The sequence below is a fragment of the Scylla paramamosain genome, unplaced genomic scaffold, assembly GCF_035594125.1.
Source record: "Scylla paramamosain isolate STU-SP2022 unplaced genomic scaffold, ASM3559412v1 Contig180, whole genome shotgun sequence".
Classification (NCBI taxonomy): domain Eukaryota; kingdom Metazoa; phylum Arthropoda; class Malacostraca; order Decapoda; family Portunidae; genus Scylla; species Scylla paramamosain.
Window position 1 is genome coordinate 886 of NW_026973845.1, and position 24,484 is coordinate 25,369.

General features: G+C 44.5%; 1 long non-coding RNA gene across 4 annotated transcripts in view; it reads right to left on the reverse strand.

The window, feature by feature from the left end:
• Positions 1 to 411: 411 nt before the first annotated feature.
• LOC135099678 (uncharacterized) overlaps positions 412 to 24,484 on the reverse strand; it is a 58,514-nt gene continuing 34,441 nt past the window's right edge. The window contains exons 13-22 of one of the 4 annotated variants that reach the window (XR_010268274.1): positions 23,665 to 23,864; positions 22,350 to 22,466; positions 17,784 to 17,983; positions 16,465 to 16,581; positions 11,944 to 12,143; positions 10,615 to 10,731; positions 6,226 to 6,410; positions 3,698 to 3,947; positions 1,487 to 1,763; positions 412 to 729 (exon numbers count right to left, since the gene is read on the reverse strand). This is a non-coding gene — a long non-coding RNA (uncharacterized LOC135099678). Of the gene's footprint in view, positions 730 to 1,486; positions 1,764 to 3,697; positions 4,034 to 4,126; positions 4,142 to 6,225; positions 6,411 to 9,295; positions 9,311 to 10,614; positions 10,732 to 11,943; positions 12,144 to 16,464; positions 16,582 to 17,783; positions 17,984 to 22,349; positions 22,467 to 23,664; positions 23,865 to 24,484 lie in introns of those variants that run through there. The other 3 variants (XR_010268275.1, XR_010268276.1, XR_010268273.1) reach the window with 3 other exon arrangements.

Genomic DNA, 24,484 nt, shown 5'->3' on the forward strand with positions numbered 1-24,484 from the left:
AGAGAGAGAGAGAGAGAGAGAGAGAGAGAGAGAGAGAGAGAGAGAGGAGTTGGTAAGGAAAATTATTACAATGGTCCAAGGTGAAGAACAGGGACTGGAATGAGAAGTGGAAGAAGCATATAGAATTTGAAAATATAGTGAAGGAGGTAAAAGACCATTAAAAGTGAGAATGAGATCCCAAGTTACAGTAAAGGAGATCCTAGTGAGAACTGGGAAGCTGGCTGAAAATTCAGAATACAAGAATATTTGGGTAAAAAAGAGATATGAACTTGGAAGAAAGGGAAAAAGAGAAGGATCTGAGGAATGAAGCCAAGCAAAAAAAAACGAGAGAAGTACAGAGACCGAGAAGCAGAAATTTTATTGGAGGGTACTAGATATGAAACTAAGGAAATGGTATATTCAGGAAAGGGAACAAGAAATGAAAGAACCACAACAGCAGACAGACAAATTGCATGTGGTGGGAGAAGTAGTATATTAAGAGTAATATATACAAAACGAACTTCATGTAAACAAATAAAATTTTCAGAAAACTTGTCACACAAAACCTTATTAACAACTCACCTTCTCCTTCTGCGGCATTTCCTTCCTTCTTATCTTTCTCCTTTCCTTCTCCATCTTCCTCCTCCTCCTCCTCCTCCTCTCCTTCCTCTTTCTTTCCACCTTCCTCCTCCTCTTGTGACTCTTAACTCTCTTCCTCCTCGTCCTCCTCTTCCCCTGTGCTTCCCTCCTCTGAAAGAAAAGACTTGTTTAAAAAGCAAGCAAATATAGTAGTAATAGTAAAAAAAAGTCAATGAAATGAAAGTTTATACACATATGAAATTAGTGAAAATTTGACACCAAACATTCTCTATCTGTAACATTACATCAGAATGACGAGAACACAAGATATGAAAAGTGAAAGGGAATGATGTATATAACAAAGAAAAACATTGTATAATGACATATGACAGGAAAATAATCTTGTATACTTGTCCCTTAAATACTTGCTTCCTTGTATATTAACTCCCAAAATGCTCATTCCTTGTACTCTCATTTTCAAAACACCTCTTCCTTATATATTGTCACTCAAACACTCCTTTCTTGTACACTTATTCCCAAATCATTCCTGTCTTCCTGTATTCTCATTCTCCAAACACTCCTGCCTCTGCACACCCAGTTCCTCAAAACATTTCTTCATTGTTTACTCATTCCCCAAACACACCAACTTTCTTGTATACTTAGCTCTCAAAAGATGCATTTTTAAACATCCATAACTCCTTTTATTTTCATTCCCCAAACACTCCTGGCTGTGCACACTCCAGCACGTTAACACCACACACACATTCACACTCTTAATATCATCTGTCAGCCCCTAGTGGAAAGGGACAATCTTGTGGCCCACCATACTACACCTCAGGAGGTCAGACACAGCATTCAGTTAACAAAAAATCACATTAACACCCACTCCCCACAGAACATAGTAACACAAAATCAGATTAACACTCACCCCAACGTCACATTCACAAGACAAGTTCTCATCCCACAGCCGTAAACTGTTTGCGGCCACCTACGAGGACCTTGCCAAGAAGATGCTTGCCTACACAACCCCAACGGACACAGCTCTGTACCGGCGCATCCCGGCTAACACGACAGGCCTCGCCAGCATCCTCTTCTTCATCGAGCGACTCCAGAGGTGCTACATACCCGCGGGGGAGAAGCCTGTTAGCATGGGAGTTGCTGCTGGCTGGTACATGTTGTCAGCTCTCCTACAACAAGGTGAGGACCTGTTGAGGTGTAAGACTGGTCAGTTCAAGTGTTGGAGCTAGCCATTCAACCAACTAGCCAATCAATCAGTCACTCAGCTAGTCAGTCAGTCAGTCAGTCAGTCATTCCATTTTGGCCATAAGTCACTGTTTACTTAATCAATCCCTCCTAAGACACTGCACTTTTTTCAGATTATAGAGCTGATAGGTCTCGGTAGGGGGTTGACAGGCCTTGGTGGGGCTTGAGAGCGCCTTGGTGGGGGCTGACAGGGTTTGGTAGGGCTTGGCAGGGGTGACAGCAAAGGCTTCTGTTTTAAAATCTCACATCTCAAGCCACCTCATTACTTGAGAGGTAACAAAGGGCTTGGCAGAGCTTGACAGGGATTGGTAGAGGTGACAGGGGCAGGCAGGACTGACAGGGGATGACCTAACCTAACCTAACTTAACCTGACCTGACCTAACCTAATGTAAGCTAACTTAACCTAACCTAACGTAACCTAACTTAACCTAACGTAAATTATTCTAGACTAACCTGACCTGACGTAACCTAACCTGACCTAACTTTGATGAACTGAAGCCAACCTAACTCAGCCGAACTAACCTAACCAAATCTAATTATATAGAAATAAATAAATAAAATAATAAAAATAAATAGAAAAAAAAAACACATGATTCAGGATTCTGAAGCAAACCAAAACAATAGATAAAAAATTGTAATAAATAAATAAATAAACAAATATATCAGAGGAAAAGAAGAAAAACAGTCTTACAGGTGTTTTTGAGGTACTATGGCACATGGTACACTGCCAGGCCCTTGTACTGCACCATTAACACCACAATGTACACTGACATGGTACTGCAACAGTGGGAGTCTTGCAAGTTGATTCACCACTCTTGGAAATCGTTTAGGAGGTCTAGGAACATCACAGTTAGGTTAAGTTTTTGTGCTACAGTTTAAAGTTACAGTGATGCATGGTACAGTGGTTTATGGTGTAGGTAGACAAGGCCTTCCTGCACCACTAGCACCATAGGGTACAGTGCTGTGGTATAGTGACATGAAGAAATTAAGAAAACAAACTGAAGATTCATTTACCTGCCAGACCCAAGGCATACATTTATACTTTTATCATTACAGGTAGAAATCTATATATACAGAGAAACATGACATGTATGTATGTATGAAATATGTATGAACAGTATATTGGCATATAAATAAGCGTAGGTGAGGAGAAATTAATATTGTCAGTCTGGGATGACAGAGAGGGAGGGGATGGAGATGCAGGCATAGGTGACGCTGACTAACACAAAGTATCTTATTTAACTACAGACTAGGATTATCGGGCTGGGATGTGAATAGTAGATGTGTAAATGAATAATTCACCTATGGGCGTGAATGAGAAGAAACAATGAAAAAAAGAAGGGCACCGATGTTTTGGTGAGGGCGGGGAAAGGAAGGAAAAATATGGAAAAATTATCTTGTTATTTTTCGTACTATAGACACATTTTTACATGCACAGGAACTCAGGGTACATGTATCAATGTATAATCTATGTATGAACGCAGTATAGATGTATAAATAAGCGTATCAGGGAAGAAATAAGGAAAAATGTTAGCGACAAGGCGGTTGTTTGGTGTCGGATGGTGGGGAGAGGGGTCCAAACACGTACTATCAATCTCACTGACAGCTTGGACTATCACGGTAATACATTCATGGCAGATGTATGGGTGTATAAACTATCTATACACGCAGTATGGCGGTAATAATAAGCGCAGGAGATAAGAAAACTGAAAAAAAAACGAATGAAGAGAGGGCCAAGTTGGTGACAGGCAGCGGAGAGAGAGAGAGAGAGAGAGAGAGAGGGAGAGAGGGAGGCGGACATTGAAGAACCACTAATGTCACTACTATCTTGGACTATCAGGGTGATAAGTGCAGGGTGAGCATGTGTGACTATTACCTTCGCGATCTCTGAAGGCATCAGCTTGCAGCGTCTTCACAACCTGTATTTCGTCAATCTCTTGCTTGTTGGTGGTCTGCACGGAGGACCTGAGCCCATCAAAGACAGTCTTCGTAAATGTCTTGATCTTTTACGTTACGGCCTGTTTTTTTTTTTTACCTGACCTTGACCTGCAGGCTTACATGGCTCTACAGGCTAGGGGAAGGCCTGGGACACATGTCTGGCGGGTCAGGCTAGGGCTGGCTGCAGGCTGGGAGACAAGATTCGCTATTATACTTTTCGATCACTGGAATGAACCGAGTAGCTGCGCGCGCGCGCGCCATGACGTCACTACGAAGATGCCAGATTTGTTTCACTCCCCTGGTCTGGCACTGTAGGGCTCTATGTGGCACTGTACGCACTCACACACCTTATACACGTAATACACACCTGCACACGAAGCACCATCACTTATGGCATTGTGACACTAGAGAAGAGGCCTGTACACAAACACACATAGACACACACACACATACACATATTCAGCCACACACACGTACATAAAGAATCAGAGTCTTTCACTCATTCAATTAAGAAAAAAAAAACCCAGACTGTTCGCCACTCAAAAAACATCATAATATTTTTTCAGTGGCACTGCCCGGCATTGTGAAGCCACCATGCAAAATATTTACACTCGTATTATAAAAAAAAAAAAAAAAACTGGAGGGTTCATTAGAGAGAGAGAGAGAGAGAGAGAGAGAGAGAGAGAGAGAGAGAGAGAGAGAGAGAGAGAGAGAGAGAGAGAGAGAGAGAGAGAGAGAGAGAGTGTGTTAGGTTTCATAATTAGATGGAAAAGAATCTGTTCTGAAAAATGAGAAACAGATTCAGAGAGAGAGAGAGAGAGAGAGAGAGAGAGAGAGAGAGAGAGAGAGAGAGAGAGAGAGAGAGAGAGAGAGATTAAATTGATATATGAGGCGCGCGGCGCAACAACGACGTAACCGAGAAATGGGAAGTTTCGAGAAAAACGCGCTCAAAGTTAAACACTGATTGCGCACAAAAGGATACCCTTAAATAAGTAAGTATTATACATCATTTGAAAGGTCTTGGGTAGTTCTGTTTGGGGATGTAGGTTTCGAAGTGATAGGTGACGATTTTGGGTGGATGACTTACGCGTTAATTAACGCGTATACCGTAGGTAATAATTTTTTTTCCCGATATTGTTTTCATTTGTTAATAATGTGTTAGAGCCTAGTACACATAGTATTAGGTGAAAGTTTCATGAAGATTGGTACATAAATAAATTTTTTATGAATTTTTTTCCGAGCGTAAAAAATAAAACTTACTCATTACCGGCACGTTATTACTCCTACCATAACTTTGACGTCCTGCTATGACTAACAGTGTGTAATGCTGATAATTTTATGTTTGTGCATGCATTCTGGTAAGTATTAATGGAAAGCCGCTATGTCAAGAACATTATGAAGAAACGAATTTTTTTTTTTTTTTTTGTATTCAATGAATATAGTTGGCTCTCATCCTTTACACTGGCTTGAGACAGTTAAGTTGATTACCAGGATACGTCTGTTTGATCCTGGCAATGCCCTTAGCGGATTTACCAACCCTTTAAATCCCCCTTCAACCCACTAAGTCGGGTTGACTGGGGATTTAAAAAACTTACGTAAGGCTGGTGGCCACAGCAGGATGCTGTGACACTTTCGTCTGCACTCTAGTAGCCATAGTTGCGTAAAGAGTCACGAGAAAGGTAGCGTGCGTCTGTGCTCGGGCGTGTTAAAGGGCAGAGTGGATGAGCACATGGTGAGTGTGTTGTCACCATGGCAACGGCGCTGGTAAACATGGCAGCGGTGCTGTGATTGGCTCGCCCGCGCCGGGCGGCTGCAACCGCGCCGCTGATTGGCCATACGCACGTGAGGCTGGGAGGAGCAGGTTGCGTCGTTGTTGTACCGCTTTCGAGATGTTAGTCCAGAGAAATTTTCTCCGCACTACGCTCGACTTTGAGCCTTAGTACAGGTGCTTAGATGGTCGAATATGACTTGGCCGACATCACCACGAGACTTTTACACCCTTCTACCACACGGAGCAGGCAAAAACACGGTTACGTCGTTGTTGTACGTACGTCGTTGTTGTACCGCGCGCCTCATATGTTAATAATTTCTTTTCATCAAAATAAAGAAACGGATGAATAAATAAATAAATAATTATAGAGAGAGAAGAGAAATATAATAATAATAATAATAATAATAATAATAATAATAATAATAATAATAATAATAATAACAATAATAATAATAATGTGTGTGTGTGTGTGTGTGTGTGTGTGTGTGTGTGTGTGTGTGTGTGTAGTGAAGTCTGGGTGGGTGAGTGTATGTCAGGAATGATGACAGGTCAGGTGTGTTCTTTGTGTCCTGGTGAGATGAGGTCAAGTGAAGTCAGTGTGTGCCAGGAAGGTTGTGTCCACACAACATACGAGTACATACATGAACAAGATTACAGTACACTACATGCATATAAATACTAATTGCTGTACTCACCAATCACTGACTCTTGATGTGGTGATGTGGTGGTGATGTTCTATTTCACTGGGGCAGGACAGGAGGTGGTGGTGTGGTGATGTGGTGATGCAATGATGTGATGTTAGTGGTGCTCTGTTCATTCACCAAGCAAGACAGGAAGTGTAATGGTGGTGTGGTGGTGCATAACACTGTCTTCACCACATCTGCCAAGACAATACAAGATAAACATTAATGACTTACAATGAAAAACAAGATGGAGATAGACAAATTAGGAAAGAAATAGGTTTCTATAGAGTATTACTGTGTGTGTGTGTGTGTGTGTGTGTGTGTGTGTGTGTGTGTGTGTGTCACTAATTTCTATCTCTTTCTCTCTCTCCTGAGAACTATTTCATATTGCTGTACATCAACATGAAATATCACCACACAAGCCTCTCTCTCTTTCTCTGCACCTCACAACACAACACAACACTTTTTCACACTAATCAGTAAACAATACCAAAAGCTCCCCTTCTGCAGGCCTGACTCCTCCCTTTCATTCAGACCCTTTCTTTCCCTCTCTCTCAGCTTGCCCGCCTTCGTATCTGCGTCTATATTTACTCTTGATTCAAGTATACAACTCTACACCATACTGACCTATAGGTACAGTGCAAATAGCTTTTCTTCCTCCCTGTTTTTCCTGTCTCTCTGCCTGTCTGCCTCTTTCTCCCTCTCTACTGACTCATGGCTCAAAGATACAAGTCTAATTAAGCTTTGAACCTCTCTGTCTCTACAATATCATAAAACCTCAACACTCCAAACCAAACCAACCCTGCCAACACCTACCTGTCTCTCTGCCTCAGTCAGTCAGTCAGTCAGTCAGTCAGTCAGTCAGCCATTCAACCAGCCAGCTAGCCATTCAACCAACCAGCCAATCAATCAGTCACTCAGCTAGTCAGTCAGTCAGTCAGTCAGTCAGTCAGTCAGTCAGTCAGTCAGTCAGTCAGCCAGTCAGTCAGCCATTCAACCAGCCAGCTAGCCATTCAACCAACTAGCCAATCAATCAGTCACTCAGCTAGTCAGTCAGTCAGTCAGTCAGTCAGTCAGTCAGTCAGTCAGTCAGTCAGTCAGTCAGTCAGCCATTCAACCAGCCAGCTAGCCATTCAACCAACCAGCCAATCAATCAGTCACTCAGCTAGTCAGTTAGTCAGTCAGTCAGTCAGTCAGTCAGTCAGTCAGTCAGTCAGTCAGTCAGTCAGTCAGTCAGCCATTCAACCAGCCAGCTAGCCATTCAACCAACCAGCCAATCAATCAGTCACTCAGTTAGTCAGTCAGTCAGTCAGTCAGTCAGTCAGTCAGTCAGTCAGTCAGTCAGTCAGTCAGTCAGTCAGTTAGCCATTCAACCAGCCAGCTAGCCATTCAACCAACCAGCCAATAAATCAGTCACTCAGCTAGTCAGTCAGTCAGTCAGTCAGTCAGTCAGTCAGTCAGTCAGTCAGCCATTCAACCAGCCAGCTAGGCATTCAACCAACCAGCCAATCAATCAGTCACTCAGCTAGTCAGTCAGTCAGTCAGTCAGTCAGTCAGTCAGTCAGTCAGTCAGTCAGCCAGTCAGTCAGCCATTCAACCAGCCAGCTAGCCATTCAACCAACTAGCCAATCAATCAGTCACTCAGTCAGTCAGTCAGTCAGTCAGTCAGTCAGTCAGTTAGTCAGTCAGTCAGTCAGTCAGTCAGTCAGTCAGCCATTCAACCAGCCAGCTAGCCATTCAACCAACCAGCCAATCAATCAGTCACTCAGCTAGTCAGTTAGTCAGTCAGTCAGTCAGTCAGTCAGTCAGTCAGTCAGTCAGTCAGTCAGCCATTCAACCAGCCAGCTAGCCATTCAACCAACCAGCCAATCAATCAGTCACTCAGTTAGTCAGTCAGTCAGTCAGTCAGTCAGTCAGTCAGTCAGTCAGTCAGTCAGTTAGCCATTCAACCAGCCAGCTAGCCATTCAACCAACCAGCCAATCAATCAGTCACTCAGCTAGTCAGTCAGTCAGTCAGTCAGTCAGTCAGTCAGTCAGTCAGTCAGTCAGCCATTCAACCAGCCAGCTAGGCATGCAACCAACCAGCCAATCAATCAGTCACTCAGCTAGTCAGTCAGTCAGTCAGTCAGTCAGTCAGTCAGTCAGTTAGTCAGTCAGTCAGCCAGTCAGTCAGCCATTCAACCAGCCAGCTAGCCATTCAACCAACTAGCCAATCAATCAGTCACTCAGCTAGTCAGTCAGTCAGTCAGTCAGTCAGTCAGTCAGTCAGTCAGTCAGTCAGTCAGTCAGTCAGCCATTCAACCAACCAGCCAATCAATCAGTCACTCAGCTAGTCAGTTAGTCAGTCAGTCAGTCAGTAAGTCAGTCAGTCAGTCAGTCAGTCAGCCATTCAACCAGCCAGCTAGCCATTCAACCAACCAACCAATCAATCAGTCACTCAGTTAGTCAGTCAGTCAGTCAGTCAGTCAGTCAGTCAGTCAGTCAGTCAGTTAGCCATTCAACCAGCCAGCTAGCCATTCGACAAACCAGCCAATCAATCAGTCACTCAGCTAGTCAGTCAGTCAGTTAGTCAGTCAGTCAGTCAGTCAGTCAGTCAGTCAGTCAGTCAGTCAGTCAGTCAGTCAGCCATTCAACCAGCCAGCTAGGCATTCAACCAACCAGCCAATCAATCAGTCACTCAGCTAGTCAGTCAGTCAGTCAGTCAGTCAGTCAGTCAGTCAGCCATTCAACCAATCAGCTAGCCACCCAACTAGCTAACCAGCCAGTCAATCAGTCACTCAGCCAGCCAGTCAGTCAGTCAGTCAGTTAGTAAGCCAGCCAGCAAGCCAGCCAGTCAGTCAGTCAGTCAGTCAGTCACTCAGCCAGCGAGTCAGCCGGCCAGCCAGTCAGTTAGTTCTGTGGGCCTGTGTATGGTTCTGGTGGGCGTCTGTTTGGTTTGTGTTAGGTTCAGCTAGCCCTCTGTTTGGTCTCTGGGCCATAGATGCAGCAAGACCGGTTCAAAATTCCAAGCACTGACGCACTGCACAGACTACCACCTCATGCCTGCTTGGTGTGAAAGAGTCTGCTGGGACAAATGACCTACACAGCAACTTGTATCAGTCCCCCAGATGTGTTCCTGGAAGCTCAGTGTTATGGATGCAGTGTGACATGCTGACTTAGGGAAGGCTGTCTGTCGTGGCTGCACCTTGCTGTGGCTAAGAAAAGGCTGTGTTTGTTTGAAGTGCTGTACTGGTCATGCTGGGAAGTGTACAGGTCACCATTAGTAGTAGAAATGTTGCACTAGAATGAAATTAGTTGGGAAATGTAATGCATAATTATTGGCAGGGAAAAGATGGTGACAGGGATGCTGGGACGTGCTTCACTGTGCACCGTGGTGGCCGCCCCTTGGTGCTTGGCGGTACCTTATAGGGCATCAAGGGGCAGTTATTGTAGTCTCATCTTACAGCAAAACAAGTAAAAGAAAAAAAATAGTAATAATAATAATAATATAAAATTTTTTTTTATCATTGTCTTGATGAGCACAAATCTTTCCCTGCCAATACATAAACAGCACATTTTTTCACTAAATTTCACCATTGTAGTACACATTTATACTAGTAATGATGACCTGTAGACTTTCCAGGCATGACAACACTTGAAACACAACCATTTTGTTAGCTACAGCATAGAGCAGCCACCAGACAGCCTTCCCCCACGTCAGCATGTCACACACTGAATCTGTCAGTCTGCTTTCAAGAACACATGAGGGACTAACAGGAGTTGCCATGTACTTAATTTCCTGCAGATTCTTTCACACCAAGGAGTAGCAAGTTGGAAGTCTGTGATTGTAACTATCCTGCTCAATTTCAGCTTCTATTCTAATCTCTACTTAATCTCCATATAGTTCCATTTTGGCCATAAGTCACTGTTTACTTAATCAATCCCTCCTAAGACACTGCACTTTTTTCAGATTATAGAGCTGATAGGTCTCGGTAGGGGGTTGAGTGGTGGCTTGAGAGGGCCTTGGTGGGGGCTGACAGGGTTTGGTAGGGCTTGGCAGGGGTGACAGCAAAGGCTTCTGTTTAAAATCTCACATCTCAAGCCACCTCATTACTTGAGAGGTGACAAAGGGCTTGGCAGAGCTTGACAGGGATTGGTAGAGGTGACAGAGGCAGGCAGGAGTGACAGGGGATGACAAGGAACACCTCAAAATTAATGTACGAGTACACGCATGTACAGACCGACTGCCCCTCTAAAAATGCTTCAAACTTTCCTTGTTTTGTATAAGCTTGAGCACCTGGTACACTCACGGGCACACAGCACCCCCGGGCCGTCCCCCAACACCTCAGGACTCGGGAAAGGGGGGGTCCCAGGCCGGGATGGAAATAAATAAATAAAAATAAAAGCTGGAACCGGCCTTACCTTTCTTGAGGGCGTCTTCTTTATGTCTGTACATATTTCCACGGTGGCACACGCTACTAGCCGCCCCCTGGACACGCCTCTCGCCACCTCACGCATGTACAGACCGACTGCCCCTCTCTGAAAAGCAACAAATTCAGCCCTATATCAAGTCTGACTCGTGCCTGTTTACATTTCTCTGGGTCTCTGTCAGGGCTCAGGCGTGTAGAATGAAAGAATGATAGAAAACGAAAGATTTTCAGGGGAAACTAGTTATAAGTCTATTATAAAATACCGTGATACAACCACTAATAATGTCTTAATAATGCACTTTTTCCTAACAGTATACTGAGGTCGACAAACTGAAAGGCTTTGGAGTAGTCAACAAAGACTGATTTCACTAATTAATTGCTTGGTATGTCAGTCACTTTGAATCGTCTTTTTGCCTTGTGACTAATTTTTAATGTCTCGGTTAGGTTAGGATAGGTTAGGTTAGGTTAGGTTAGGTTAGGTTAGGTTAGGTTAGGTTAGGTTAGGTCAGGTCAGGTTAGGTTAGGTTAGGTTAGGTTAGGTCAGGTTAGGTTAGGTTAGGTTAGGTTAGGTCAGGTCAGGTCAGGTTAGGTTAGGTTAGGTTAGGTTAGGTAAGGTTAGGTTAGGTTAGGTTAGGTTAAAAAAAAAAGAGATTTTTTTTCAGGTGAGGGCCAGTTAGGTTGTTTTTGTGGTACAGATTTAAGGTACAGTGACACATGGTACAGTGGCTTATGGTGAAGGTAGACAAGGCCTTCCTGCACCATTAGCACCATAGAGTACAGTGCTGTGGTACTGTAGCACTGAAATATTAAGCAAACACAAAAAAAAAAAGATATTTTTTTTCAGGTGAGGGCCAGTTAGGTTGTTTTTGTGGTACAGTTTTAAGGTACAGTGACGCATGGTACAGTCGCTTATGGTGAAGGTAGACAAGGCCTTCCTGCACCATTAGCATCATAGGGTACAGTGATGTGGTATTGTAGCACTGAAATATTAAGAACACGAAAAAAAAACGATATATTTTTTTTTAAGTGAGGGCCAGTTAGGTTAAGTTTTTGGGGTACAGTTTAAATGTACAGTGACGCATGGTATAGTGGCTTATGGTGCAGGTAGACAAGGCCTTCCTGCACCATTAGCACCACAGAGAGAGAGAGAGAGAGAGAGAGAGAGAGAGAGAGAGAGAGAGAGAGAGAGAGAGAGAGAGAGAGAGAGAGAGAGAGAGAGAGAGAGAGAGAGAGACTTAACCAAACCTAACTAACTGAATTAATATAAACCTAACCTGATGGAAAGAAATAAAGAAAAAATAAAAGCTGCAACCGGCCTTACCTTTCTTGAGAAGCGTCTTTTTTATGTTTTTACATATTTCCCTGGTGGCAGACGCTACTAGCCGCCCCCTGGCGACACCCCTCGCCACCTCACACATGTACAGACCGACTGCCGCTTTAAAAAGCAACAAATTCACTCCTATATCAAGTCTGACTGGTGCGTTTGTTTACATTTCTCTGGGTCTCGGTCTGGACTCAGGCCTGCAGGATGGGAGAATGTTAGAAAACGAGAGATTTTCAGGCAAAACTAATATAAGTTAATGTTGTGATACAAAACTACAACCACTAATAATAATATACCTCATGTTTTAATAATGCCAAGACAATACAAGATAAACATTAATGACTTACAATGAAAAACAAGATGGAGATAGACAAATTAGGAAAGAAATAGGTTTCTATAGAGTATTACTGTGTGTGTGTGTGTGTGTGTGTGTGTGTGTGTGTGTGTGTGTGTGTGTCACTAATTTCTATCTCTTTCTCTCTCTCCTGAGAACTATTTCATATTGCTGTACATCAACATGAAATATCACCACACAAGCCTCTCTCTTTCTCTGCACCTCACAACACAACACAACACTTTATCACACTAATCAGTAAACAATACCAAAAGCTCCCCTTCTGCAGGCCTGACTCCTCCCTTTCATTCAGACCCTTTCTTTCCCTCTCTCTCAGCTTGCCCGCCTTCGTATCTGCGTCTATATTTACTCTTGATTCAAGTATACAACTCTACACCATACTGACCTATAGGTACAGTGCAAATAGCTTTTCTTCCTCCCTGTTTTTCCTGTCTCTCTGCCTGTCTGCCTCTTTCTCCCTCTCTACTGACTCATGGCTCAAAGATACAAGTCTAATTAAGCTTTGAACCTCTCTGTCTCTACAATATCATAAAACCTCAACACTCCAAACCAAACCAACCCTGCCAACACCTACCTGTCTCTCTGCCTCAGTCAGTCAGTCAGTCAGTCAGTCAGTCAGTCAGTCAGTCAGTCAGCCATTCAACCAGCCAGCTAGCCATTCAACCAACCAGCCAATCAATCAGTCACTCAGCTAGTCAGTCAGTCAGTCAGTCAGTCAGTCAGTCAGTCAGTCAGTCAGTCAGTCAGCCAGTCAGTCAGCCATTCAACCAGCCAGCTAGCCATTCAACCAACTAGCCAATCAATCAGTCACTCAGCTAGTCAGTCAGTCAGTCAGTCAGTCAGTCAGTCAGTCAGTCAGTCAGTCAGTCAGCCATTCAACCAGCCAGCTAGCCATTCAACCAACCAGCCAATCAATCAGTCACTCAGCTAGTCAGTTAGTCAGTCAGTCAGTCAGTCAGTCAGTCAGTCAGTCAGTCAGTCAGTCAGTCAGTCAGTCAGCCATTCAACCAGCCAGCTAGCCATTCAACCAACCAGCCAATCAATCAGTCACTCAGTTAGTCAGTCAGTCAGTCAGTCAGTCAGTCAGTCAGTCAGTCAGTCAGTCAGTCAGTCAGTCAGTTAGCCATTCAACCAGCCAGCTAGCCATTCAACCAACCAGCCAATAAATCAGTCACTCAGCTAGTCAGTCAGTCAGTCAGTCAGTCAGTCAGTCAGTCAGTCAGTCAGTCAGTCAGCCATTCAACCAGCCAGCTAGGCATTCAACCAACCAGCCAATCAATCAGTCACTCAGCTAGTCAGTCAGTCAGTCAGTCAGTCAGTCAGTCAGTCAGTCAGTCAGTCAGCCAGTCAGTCAGCCATTCAACCAGCCAGCTAGCCATTCAACCAACTAGCCAATCAATCAGTCACTCAGTCAGTCAGTCAGTCAGTCAGTCAGTCAGTCAGTCAGTCAGTCAGTCAGCCATTCAACCAGCCAGCTAGCCATTCAACCAACCAGCCAATCAATCAGTCACTCAGCTAGTCAGTTAGTCAGTCAGTCAGTCAGTCAGTCAGTCAGTCAGTCAGTCAGTCAGTCAGCCATTCAACCAGCCAGCTAGCCATTCAACCAACCAGCCAATCAATCAGTCACTAAGTTAGTCAGTCAGTCAGTCAGTCAGTCAGTCAGTCAGTCAGTCAGTCAGTTAGCCATTCAACCAGCCAGCTAGCCATTCAACCAACCAGCCAATCAATCAGTCACTCAGCTAGTCAGTCAGTCAGTCAGTCAGTCAGTCAGTCAGTCAGTCAGTCAGTCAGTCAGTCAGCCATTCAACCAGCCAGCTAGGCATGCAACCAACCAGCCAATCAATCAGTCACTCAGCTAGTCAGTCAGTCAGTCAGTCAGTCAGTCAGTCAGTCAGTTAGTCAGTCAGTCAGCCAGTCAGTCAGCCATTCAACCAGCCAGCTAGCCATTCAACCAACTAGCCAATCAATCAGTCACTCAGCTAGTCAGTCAGTCAGTCAGTCAGTCAGTCAGTCAGTCAGTCAGTCAGTCAGTCAGTCAGTCAGCCATTCAACCAACCAGCCAATCAATCAGTCACTCAGCTAGTCAGTTAGTCAGTCAGTCAGTCAGTAAGTCAGTCAGTCAGTCAGTCAGTCAGCCATTCAACCAGCCAGCTAGCCATTCAACCAACCAGCCAATCAATCAGTCACTCAGTTAGTCAGTCAGTCAGTCAGTCAGTCAGTCAGTCAGTCAGTCAGTAAGTTAGCCATTCAACCAGCCAGCTAGCCATTCGACAAACCTGCCAATCAATCAGTCACTCAGCTAGTCAGTCAGTCAGTTAGTCAGTCAGTCAGTCAGTCAGTCAGTCAGTCAGTCAGTCAGTCAGTCAGTCAGTCAGTCAGCCATTCAACCAGCCAGCTAGGCATTCAACCAACCAGCCAATCAATCAGTCACTCAGCTAGTCAGTCAGTCAGTCAGTCAGTCAGTCAGTCAGTCAGCCATTCAACCAACCAGCTAGCCACCCAACTAGCTAACCAGCCTGTCAATCAGTCACTCAGCCAGCCAGTCAGTCAGTCAGTCAGTTAGTAAGCCAGCCAGCAAGCCAGCCAGCCAGCCAGTTAGTCAGTCAGTCAGTCAGTCACTCAGCCAGCGAGTCAGCCGGCCAGCCAGTCAGTTAGTTCTGTGGGCCTGTGTATGGTTCTGGTGGGCGTCTGTTTGGTTTGTGTTAGGTTCAGCTAGCCCTCTGTTTGGTCTCTGGGCCATAGATGCAGCAAGACCGGTTCAAAATTCCAAGCACTGACGCACTGCACAGACTACCACCTCATGCCTGCTTGGTGTGAAAGAGTCTGCTGGGACAAATGACCTACACAGCAACTTGTATCAGTCCCCCAGATGTGTTCCTGGAAGCTCAGTGTTATGGATGCAGTGTGACATGCTGACTTAGGGAAGGCTGTCTGTCGTGGCTGCACCTTGCTGTGGCTAAGAAAAGGCTGTGTTTGTTTGAAGTGCTGTACTGGTCATGCTGGGAAGTGTACAGGTCACCATTAGTAGTAGAAATGTTGCACTAGAATGAAATTAGTTGGGAAATGTAATGCATAATTATTGGCAGGGAAAAGATGGTGACAGGGATGCTGGGACGTGCTTCACTGTGCACCGTGGTGGCCGCCCCTTGGTGCTTGGCGGTACCTTATAGGGCATCAAGGGGCAGTTATTGTAGTCTCATCTTACAGCAAAACAAGTAAAAGAAAAAAAATAGTAATAATAATAATAATATAAAATTTTTTTTTATCATTGTCTTGATGAGCACAAATCTTTCCCTGCCAATACATAAACAGCACATTTTTTCACTAAATTTCACCATTGTAGTACACATTTATACTAGTAATGATGACCTGTAGACTTTCCAGGCATGACAACACTTGAAACACAACCATTTTGTTAGCTACAGCATAGAGCAGCCACCAGACAGCCTTCCCCCACGTCAGCATGTCACACACTGAATCTGTCAGTCTGCTTTCAAGAACACATGAGGGACTAACAGGAGTTGCCATGTACTTAATTTCCTGCAGATTCTTTCACACCAAGGAGTAGCAAGTTGGAAGTCTGTGATTGTAACTATCCTGCTCAATTTCAGCTTCTATTCTAATCTCTACTTAATCTCCATATAGTTCCATTTTGGCCATAAGTCACTGTTTACTTAATCAATCCCTCCTAAGACACTGCACTTTTTTCAGATTATAGAGCTGATAGGTCTCGGTAGGGGGTTGAGTGGTGGCTTGAGAGGGCCTTGGTGGGGGCTGACAGGGTTTGGTAGGGCTTGGCAGGGGTGACAGCAAAGGCTTCTGTTTAAAATCTCACATCTCAAGCCACCTCATTACTTGAGAGGTGACAAAGGGCTTGGCAGAGCTTGACAGGGATTGGTAGAGGTGACAGAGGCAGGCAGGAGTGACAGGGGATGACAAGGAACACCTCAAAATTAATGTACACGCATGTACGAGTACAGACCGACTGCCCCTCTAAAAATGCTTCAAACTTTCCTTGTTTTGTATATGCTTGAGCACCTGGTACACTCACGGGCACACAGCACCCCCGGGCCGTCCCCCAACACCTCAGGACTCGGGAAAGGGGCGGTCCCAGGCCGGGATGGAAATAAATAAATAAAAATAAAAGCTGGAACCGGCCTTACCTTTCTTGAGGGCGTCTTCTTTATGTCTGTACATATTTCCACGGTGGCACACGCTACTAGCCGCCCCCTGGACACGCCTCTCGCCACCTCACGCATGTACAGACCGACTGCCCCTCTCTGAAAAGCAACAAATTCAGCCCTATATCAAGTCTGACTCGTGCCTGTTTACATTTCTCTGGGTCTCTGTCAGGGCTCAGGCGTGTAGAATGAAAGAATGATAGAAAACGAAAGATTTTCAGGGGAAACTAGTTATAAGTCTATTATAAAATACCGTGATACAACCACTAATAATGTCTTAATAATGCACTTTTTCCTAACAGTATACTGAGGTCGACAAACTGAAAGGCTTTGGAGTAGTCAACAAAGACTGATTTCACTAATTAATTGCTTGGTATGTCAGTCACTTTGAATCGTCTTTTTGCCTTGTGACTAATTTTTAATGTCTCGGTTAGGTTAGGATAGGTTAGGTTAGGTTAGGTTAGGTTAGGTTAGGTTAGGTTAGGTCAGGTCAGGTTAGGTTAGGTTAGGTTAGGTTAGGTCAGGTTAGGTTAGGTTAGGTTAGGTTAGGTCAGGTCAGGTCAGGTTAGGTTAGGTTAGGTTAGGTTAGGTAAGGTTAGGTTAGGTTAGGTTAGGTTAAAAAAAAAAGAGATTTTTTTTCAGGTGAGGGCCAGTTAGGTTGTTTTTGTGGTACAGATTTAAGGTACAGTGACACATGGTACAGTGGCTTATGGTGAAGGTAGACAAGGCCTTCCTGCACCATTAGCACCATAGAGTACAGTGCTGTGGTACTGTAGCACTGAAATATTAAGCAAACACAAAAAAAAAAAGATATTTTTTTTCAGGTGAGGGCCAGTTAGGTTGTTTTTGTGGTACAGTTTTAAGGTACAGTGACGCATGGTACAGTCGCTTATGGTGAAGGTAGACAAGGCCTTCCTGCACCATTAGCATCATAGGGTACAGTGATGTGGTATTGTAGCACTGAAATATTAAGAACACGAAAAAAAAACGATATATTTTTTTTTAAGTGAGGGCCAGTTAGGTTAAGTTTTTGGGGTACAGTTTAAATGTACAGTGACGCATGGTATAGTGGCTTATGGTGCAGGTAGACAAGGCCTTCCTGCACCATTAGCACCACAGAGAGAGAGAGAGAGAGAGAGAGAGAGAGAGAGAGAGAGAGAGAGAGAGAGAGAGAGAGAGAGAGAGAGAGAGAGAGAGAGAGAGAGAGAGAGAGACTTAAGCAAACCTAACTAACTGAATTAATATAAACCTAACCTGATGGAAAGAAATAAAGAAAAAATAAAAGCTGCAACCGGCCTTACCTTTCTTGAGAAGCGTCTTTTTTATGTTTTTACATATTTCCCTGGTGGCAGACGCTACTAGCCGCCCCCTGGCGACACCCCTCGCCACCTCACACATGTACAGACCGACTGCCGCTTTAAAAAGCAACAAATTCACTCCTATATCAAGTCTGACTGGTGCGTTTGTTTACATTTCTCTGGGTCTCGGTCTGGACTCAGGCCTGCAGGATGGGAGAATGTTAGAAAACGAGAGATTTTCAGGCAAAACTAATATAAGTTAATGTTGTGATACAAAACTACAACCACTAATAATAATATACCTCATGTTTTAATAATGCCAAGACAATACAAGATAAACATTAATGACTTACAATGAAAAACAAGATGGAGATAGACAAATTAGGAAAGAAATAGGTTTCTATAGAGTATTACTGTGTGTGTGTGTGTGTGTGTGTGTGTGTGTGTGTGTGTGTGTGTCACTAATTTCTATCTCTTTCTCTCTCTCCTGAGAACTATTTCATATTGCTGTACATCAACATGAAATATCACCACACAAGCCTCTCTCTCTTTCTCTGCACCTCACAACACAACACAACACTTTATCACACTAATCAGTAAACAATACCAAAAGCTCCCCTTCTGCAGGCCTGACTCCTCCCTTTCATTCAGACCCTTTCTTTCCCTCTCTCTCAGCTTGCCCGCCTTCGTATCTGCGTCTATATTTACTCTTGATTCAAGTATACAACTCTACACCATACTGACCTATAGGTACAGTGCAAATAGCTTTTCTTCCTCCCTGTTTTTCCTGTCTCTCTGCCTGTCTGCCTCTTTCTCCCTCTCTACTGACTCATGGCTCAAAGATACAAGTCTAATTAAGCTTTGAACCTCTCTGTCTCTACAATATCATAAAACCTCAACACTCCAAACCAAACCAACCCTGCCAACACCTACCTGTCTCTCTGCCTCAGTCAGTCAGTCAGTCAGTCAGTCAGTCAGTCAGTCAGCCATTCAACCAGCCAGCTAGCCATTCAACCAACCAGCCAATCAATCAGTCACTCAGCTAGTCAGTCAGTCAGTCAGTCAGTCAGTCAGTCAGTCAGTCAGTCAGTCAGTCAGCCAGTCAGTCAGCCATTCAACCAGCCAGCTAGCCATTCAACCAACTAGCCAATCAATCAGTCACTCAGCTAGTCAGTCAGTCAGTCAGTCAGTCAGTCAGTCAGTCAGTCAGTCAGTCAGTCAGTCAGCCATTCAACCAGCCAGCTAGCCATTCAACCAACCAGCCAATCAATCAGTCACTCAGCTAGTCAGTTAGTCAGTCAGTCAGTCAGTCAGTCAGTCAGTCAGTCAGTCAGTCAGTCAGTCAGTCAGTCAGCCATTCAACCAGCCAGCTAGCCATTCAACCAACCAGCCAATCAATCAGTCACTCAGTTAGTCAGTCAGTCAGTCAGTCAGTCAGTCAGTCAGTCAGTCAGTCAGTCAGTCAGTCAGTCAGTTAGCCATTCAACCAGCCAGCTAGCCATTCAACCAACCAGCCAATAAATCAGTCACTCAGCTAGTCAGTCAGTCAGTCAGTCAGTCAGTCAGTCAGTCAGTCAGTCAGTCAGTCAGCCATTCAACCAGCCAGCTAGGCATTCAACCAACCAGCCAATCAATCAGTCACTCAGCTAGTCAGTCAGTCAGTCAGTCAGTCAGTCAGTCAGTCAGTCAGTCAGTCAGCCAGTCAGTCAGCCATTCAACCAGCCAGCTAGCCATTCAACCAACTAGCCAATCAATCAGTCACTCAGTCAGTCAGTCAGTCAGTCAGTCAGTCAGTCAGTCAGTCAGTCAGTCAGTCAGTCAGTCAGTCAGCCATTCAACCAGCCAGCTAGCCATTCAACCAACCAGCCAATCAATCAGTCACTCAGCTAGTCAGTTAGTCAGTCAGTCAGTCAGTCAGTCAGTCAGTCAGTCAGTCAGTCAGTCAGTCAGTCAGTCAGTCAGTCAGTCAGCCATTCAACCAGCCAGCTAGCCATTCAACCAACCAGCCAATCAATCAGTCACTCAGTTAGTCAGTCAGTCAGTCAGTCAGTCAGTCAGTCAGTCAGTCAGTCAGTCAGTTAGCCATTCAACCAGCCAGCTAGCCATTCAACCAACCAGCCAATCAATCAGTCACTCAGCTAGTCAGTCAGTCAGTCAGTCAGTCAGTCAGTCAGTCAGTCAGTCAGTCAGTCAGTCAGTCAGTCAGCCATTCAACCAGCCAGCTAGGCATTCAACCAACCAGCCAATCAATCAGTCACTCAGCTAGTCAGTCAGTCAGTCAGTCAGTCAGTCAGTCAGTCAGTTAGTCAGTCAGTCAGCCAGTCAGTCAGCCATTCAACCAGCCAGCTAGCCATTCAACCAACTAGCCAATCAATCAGTCACTCAGCTAGTCAGTCAGTCAGTCAGTTAGTCAGTCAGTCAGTCAGTCAGTCAGTCAGTCAGTCAGTCAGCCATTCAACCAACCAGCCAATCAATCAGTCACTCAGCTAGTCAGTTAGTCAGTCAGTCAGTCAGTAAGTCAGTCAGTCAGTCAGTCAGTCAGCCATTCAACCAGCCAGCTAGCCATTCAACCAACCAGCCAATCAATCAGTCACTCAGTTAGTCAGTCAGTCAGTCAGTCAGTCAGTCAGTCAGTCAGTCAGTCAGTTAGCCATTCAACCAGCCAGCTAGCCATTCGACAAACCAGCCAATCAATCAGTCACTCAGCTAGTCAGTCAGTCAGTTAGTCAGTCAGTCAGTCAGTCAGTCAGTCAGTCAGTCAGTCAGTCAGTCAGCCATTCAACCAGCCAGCTAGGCATTCAACCAACCAGCCAATCAATCAGTCACTCAGCTAGTCAGTCAGTCAGTCAGTCAGTCAGTCAGTCAGTCAGCCATTCAACCAACCAGCTAGCCACCCAACTAGCTAACCAGCCAGTCAATCAGTCACTCAGCCAGCCAGTCAGTCAGTCAGTCAGTTAGTAAGCCAGCCAGCAAGCCAGCCAGCCAGCCAGTCAGTCAGTCAGTCAGTCAGTCACTCAGCCAGCGAGTCAGCCGGCCAGCCAGTCAGTTAGTTCTGTGGGCCTGTGTATGGTTCTGGTGGGCGTCTGTTTGGTTTGTGTTAGGTTCAGCTAGCCCTCTGTTTGGTCTGTGTTTGGTCTCTGGGCCATAGATGCAGCAAGACCGGTTCAAAATTCCAAGCACTGACGCACTGCACAGACTACCACCTCATGCCTGCTTGGTGTGAAAGAGTCTGCTGGGACAAATGACCTACACAGCAACTTGTATCAGTCCCCCAGATGTGTTCCTGGAAGCTCAGTGTTATGGATGCAGTGTGACATGCTGACTTAGGGAAGGCTGTCTGTCGTGGCTGCACCTTGCTGTGGCTAAGAAAAGGCTGTGTTTGTTTGAAGTGCTGTACTGGTCATGCTGGGAAGTGTACAGGTCACCATTAGTAGTAGAAATGTTGCACTAGAATGAAATTAGTTGGGAAATGTAATGCATAATTATTGGCAGGGAAAAGATGGTGACAGGGATGCTGGGACGTGCTTCACTGTGCACCGTGGTGGCCGCCCCTTGGTGCTTGGCGGTACCTTATAGGGCATCAAGGGGCAGTTATTGTAGTCTCATCTTACAGCAAAACAAGTAAAAGAAAAAAAATAGTAATAATAATAATAATATAAAATTTTTTTTTATCATTGTCTTGATGAGCACAAATCTTTCCCTGCCAATACATAAACAGCACATTTTTTCACTAAATTTCACCATTGTAGTACACATTTATACTAGTAATGATGACCTGTAGACTTTCCAGGCATGACAACACTTGAAACACAACCATTTTGTTAGCTACAGCATAGAGCAGCCACCAGACAGCCTTCCCCCACGTCAGCATGTCACACACTGAATCTGTCAGTCTGCTTTCAAGAACACATGAGGGACTAACAGGAGTTGCCATGTACTTAATTTCCTGCAGATTCTTTCACACCAAGGAGTAGCAAGTTGGAAGTCTGTGATTGTAACTATCCTGCTCAATTTCAGCTTCTATTCTAATCTCTACTTAATCTCCATATAGTTCCATTTTGGCCATAAGTCACTGTTTACTTAATCAATCCCTCCTAAGACACTGCACTTTTTTCAGATTATAGAGCTGATAGGTCTCGGTAGGGGGTTGAGTGGTGGCTTGAGAGGGCCTTGGTGGGGGCTGACAGGGTTTGGTAGGGCTTGGCAGGGGTGACAGCAAAGGCTTCTGTTTAAAATCTCACATCTCAAGCCACCTCATTACTTGAGAGGTGACAAAGGGCTTGGCAGAGCTTGACAGGGATTGGTAGAGGTGACAGAGGCAGGCAGGAGTGACAGGGGATGACAAGGAACACCTCAAAATTAATGTACACGCATGTACGAGTACAGACCGACTGCCCCTCTAAAAATGCTTCAAACTTTCCTTGTTTTGTATATGCTTGAGCACCTGGTACACTCACGGGCACACAGCACCCCCGGGCCGTCCCCCAACACCTCAGGACTCGGGAAAGGGGCGGTCCCAGGCCGGGATGGAAATAAATAAATAAAAATAAAAGCTGGAACCGGCCTTACCTTTCTTGAGGGCGTCTTCTTTATGTCTGTACATATTTCCACGGTGGCACACGCTACTAGCCGCCCCCTGGACACGCCTCTCGCCACCTCACGCATGTACAGACCGACTGCCCCTCTCTGAAAAGCAACAAATTCAGCCCTATATCAAGTCTGACTCGTGCCTGTTTACATTTCTCTGGGTCTCTGTCAGGGCTCAGGCGTGTAGAATGAAAGAATGATAGAAAACGAAAGATTTTCAGGGGAAACTAGTTATAAGTCTATTATAAAATACCGTGATACAACCACTAATAATGTCTTAATAATGCACTTTTTCCTAACAGTATACTGAGGTCGACAAACTGAAAGGCTTTGGAGTAGTCAACAAAGACTGATTTCACTAATTAATTGCTTGGTATGTCAGTCACTTTGAATCGTCTTTTTGCCTTGTGACTAATTTTTAATGTCTCGGTTAGGTTAGGATAGGTTAGGTTAGGTTAGGTTAGGTTAGGTTAGGTTAGGTTAGGTCAGGTCAGGTTAGGTTAGGTTAGGTTAGGTTAGGTCAGGTTAGGTTAGGTTAGGTTAGGTTAGGTCAGGTCAGGTCAGGTTAGGTTAGGTTAGGTTAGGTTAGGTAAGGTTAGGTTAGGTTAGGTTAGGTTAAAAAAAAAAGAGATTTTTTTTCAGGTGAGGGCCAGTTAGGTTGTTTTTGTGGTACAGATTTAAGGTACAGTGACACATGGTACAGTGGCTTATGGTGAAGGTAGACAAGGCCTTCCTGCACCATTAGCACCATAGAGTACAGTGCTGTGGTACTGTAGCACTGAAATATTAAGCAAACACAAAAAAAAAAAGATATTTTTTTTCAGGTGAGGGCCAGTTAGGTTGTTTTTGTGGTACAGTTTTAAGGTACAGTGACGCATGGTACAGTCGCTTATGGTGAAGGTAGACAAGGCCTTCCTGCACCATTAGCATCATAGGGTACAGTGATGTGGTATTGTAGCACTGAAATATTAAGAACACGAAAAAAAAACGATATATTTTTTTTTAAGTGAGGGCCAGTTAGGTTAAGTTTTTGGGGTACAGTTTAAATGTACAGTGACGCATGGTATAGTGGCTTATGGTGCAGGTAGACAAGGCCTTCCTGCACCATTAGCACCACAGAGAGAGAGAGAGAGAGAGAGAGAGAGAGAGAGAGAGAGAGAGAGAGAGAGAGAGAGAGAGAGAGAGAGAGAGAGAGAGAGAGAGAGAGAGACTTAAGCAAACCTAACTAACTGAATTAATATAAACCTAACCTGATGGAAAGAAATAAAGAAAAAATAAAAGCTGCAACCGGCCTTACCTTTCTTGAGAAGCGTCTTTTTTATGTTTTTACATATTTCCCTGGTGGCAGACGCTACTAGCCGCCCCCTGGCGACACCCCTCGCCACCTCACACATGTACAGACCGACTGCCGCTTTAAAAAGCAACAAATTCACTCCTATATCAAGTCTGACTGGTGCGTTTGTTTACATTTCTCTGGGTCTCGGTCTGGACTCAGGCCTGCAGGATGGGAGAATGTTAGAAAACGAGAGATTTTCAGGCAAAACTAATATAAGTTAATGTTGTGATACAAAACTACAACCACTAATAATAATATACCTCATGTTTTAATAATGCCAAGACAATACAAGATAAACATTAATGACTTACAATGAAAAACAAGATGGAGATAGACAAATTAGGAAAGAAATAGGTTTCTATAGAGTATTACTGTGTGTGTGTGTGTGTGTGTGTGTGTGTGTGTGTGTGTGTGTGTGTCACTAATTTCTATCTCTTTCTCTCTCTCCTGAGAACTATTTCATATTGCTGTACATCAACATGAAATATCACCACACAAGCCTCTCTCTCTTTCTCTGCACCTCACAACACAACACAACACTTTATCACACTAATCAGTAAACAATACCAAAAGCTCCCCTTCTGCAGGCCTGACTCCTCCCTTTCATTCAGACCCTTTCTTTCCCTCTCTCTCAGCTTGCCCGCCTTCGTATCTGCGTCTATATTTACTCTTGATTCAAGTATACAACTCTACACCATACTGACCTATAGGTACAGTGCAAATAGCTTTTCTTCCTCCCTGTTTTTCCTGTCTCTCTGCCTGTCTGCCTCTTTCTCCCTCT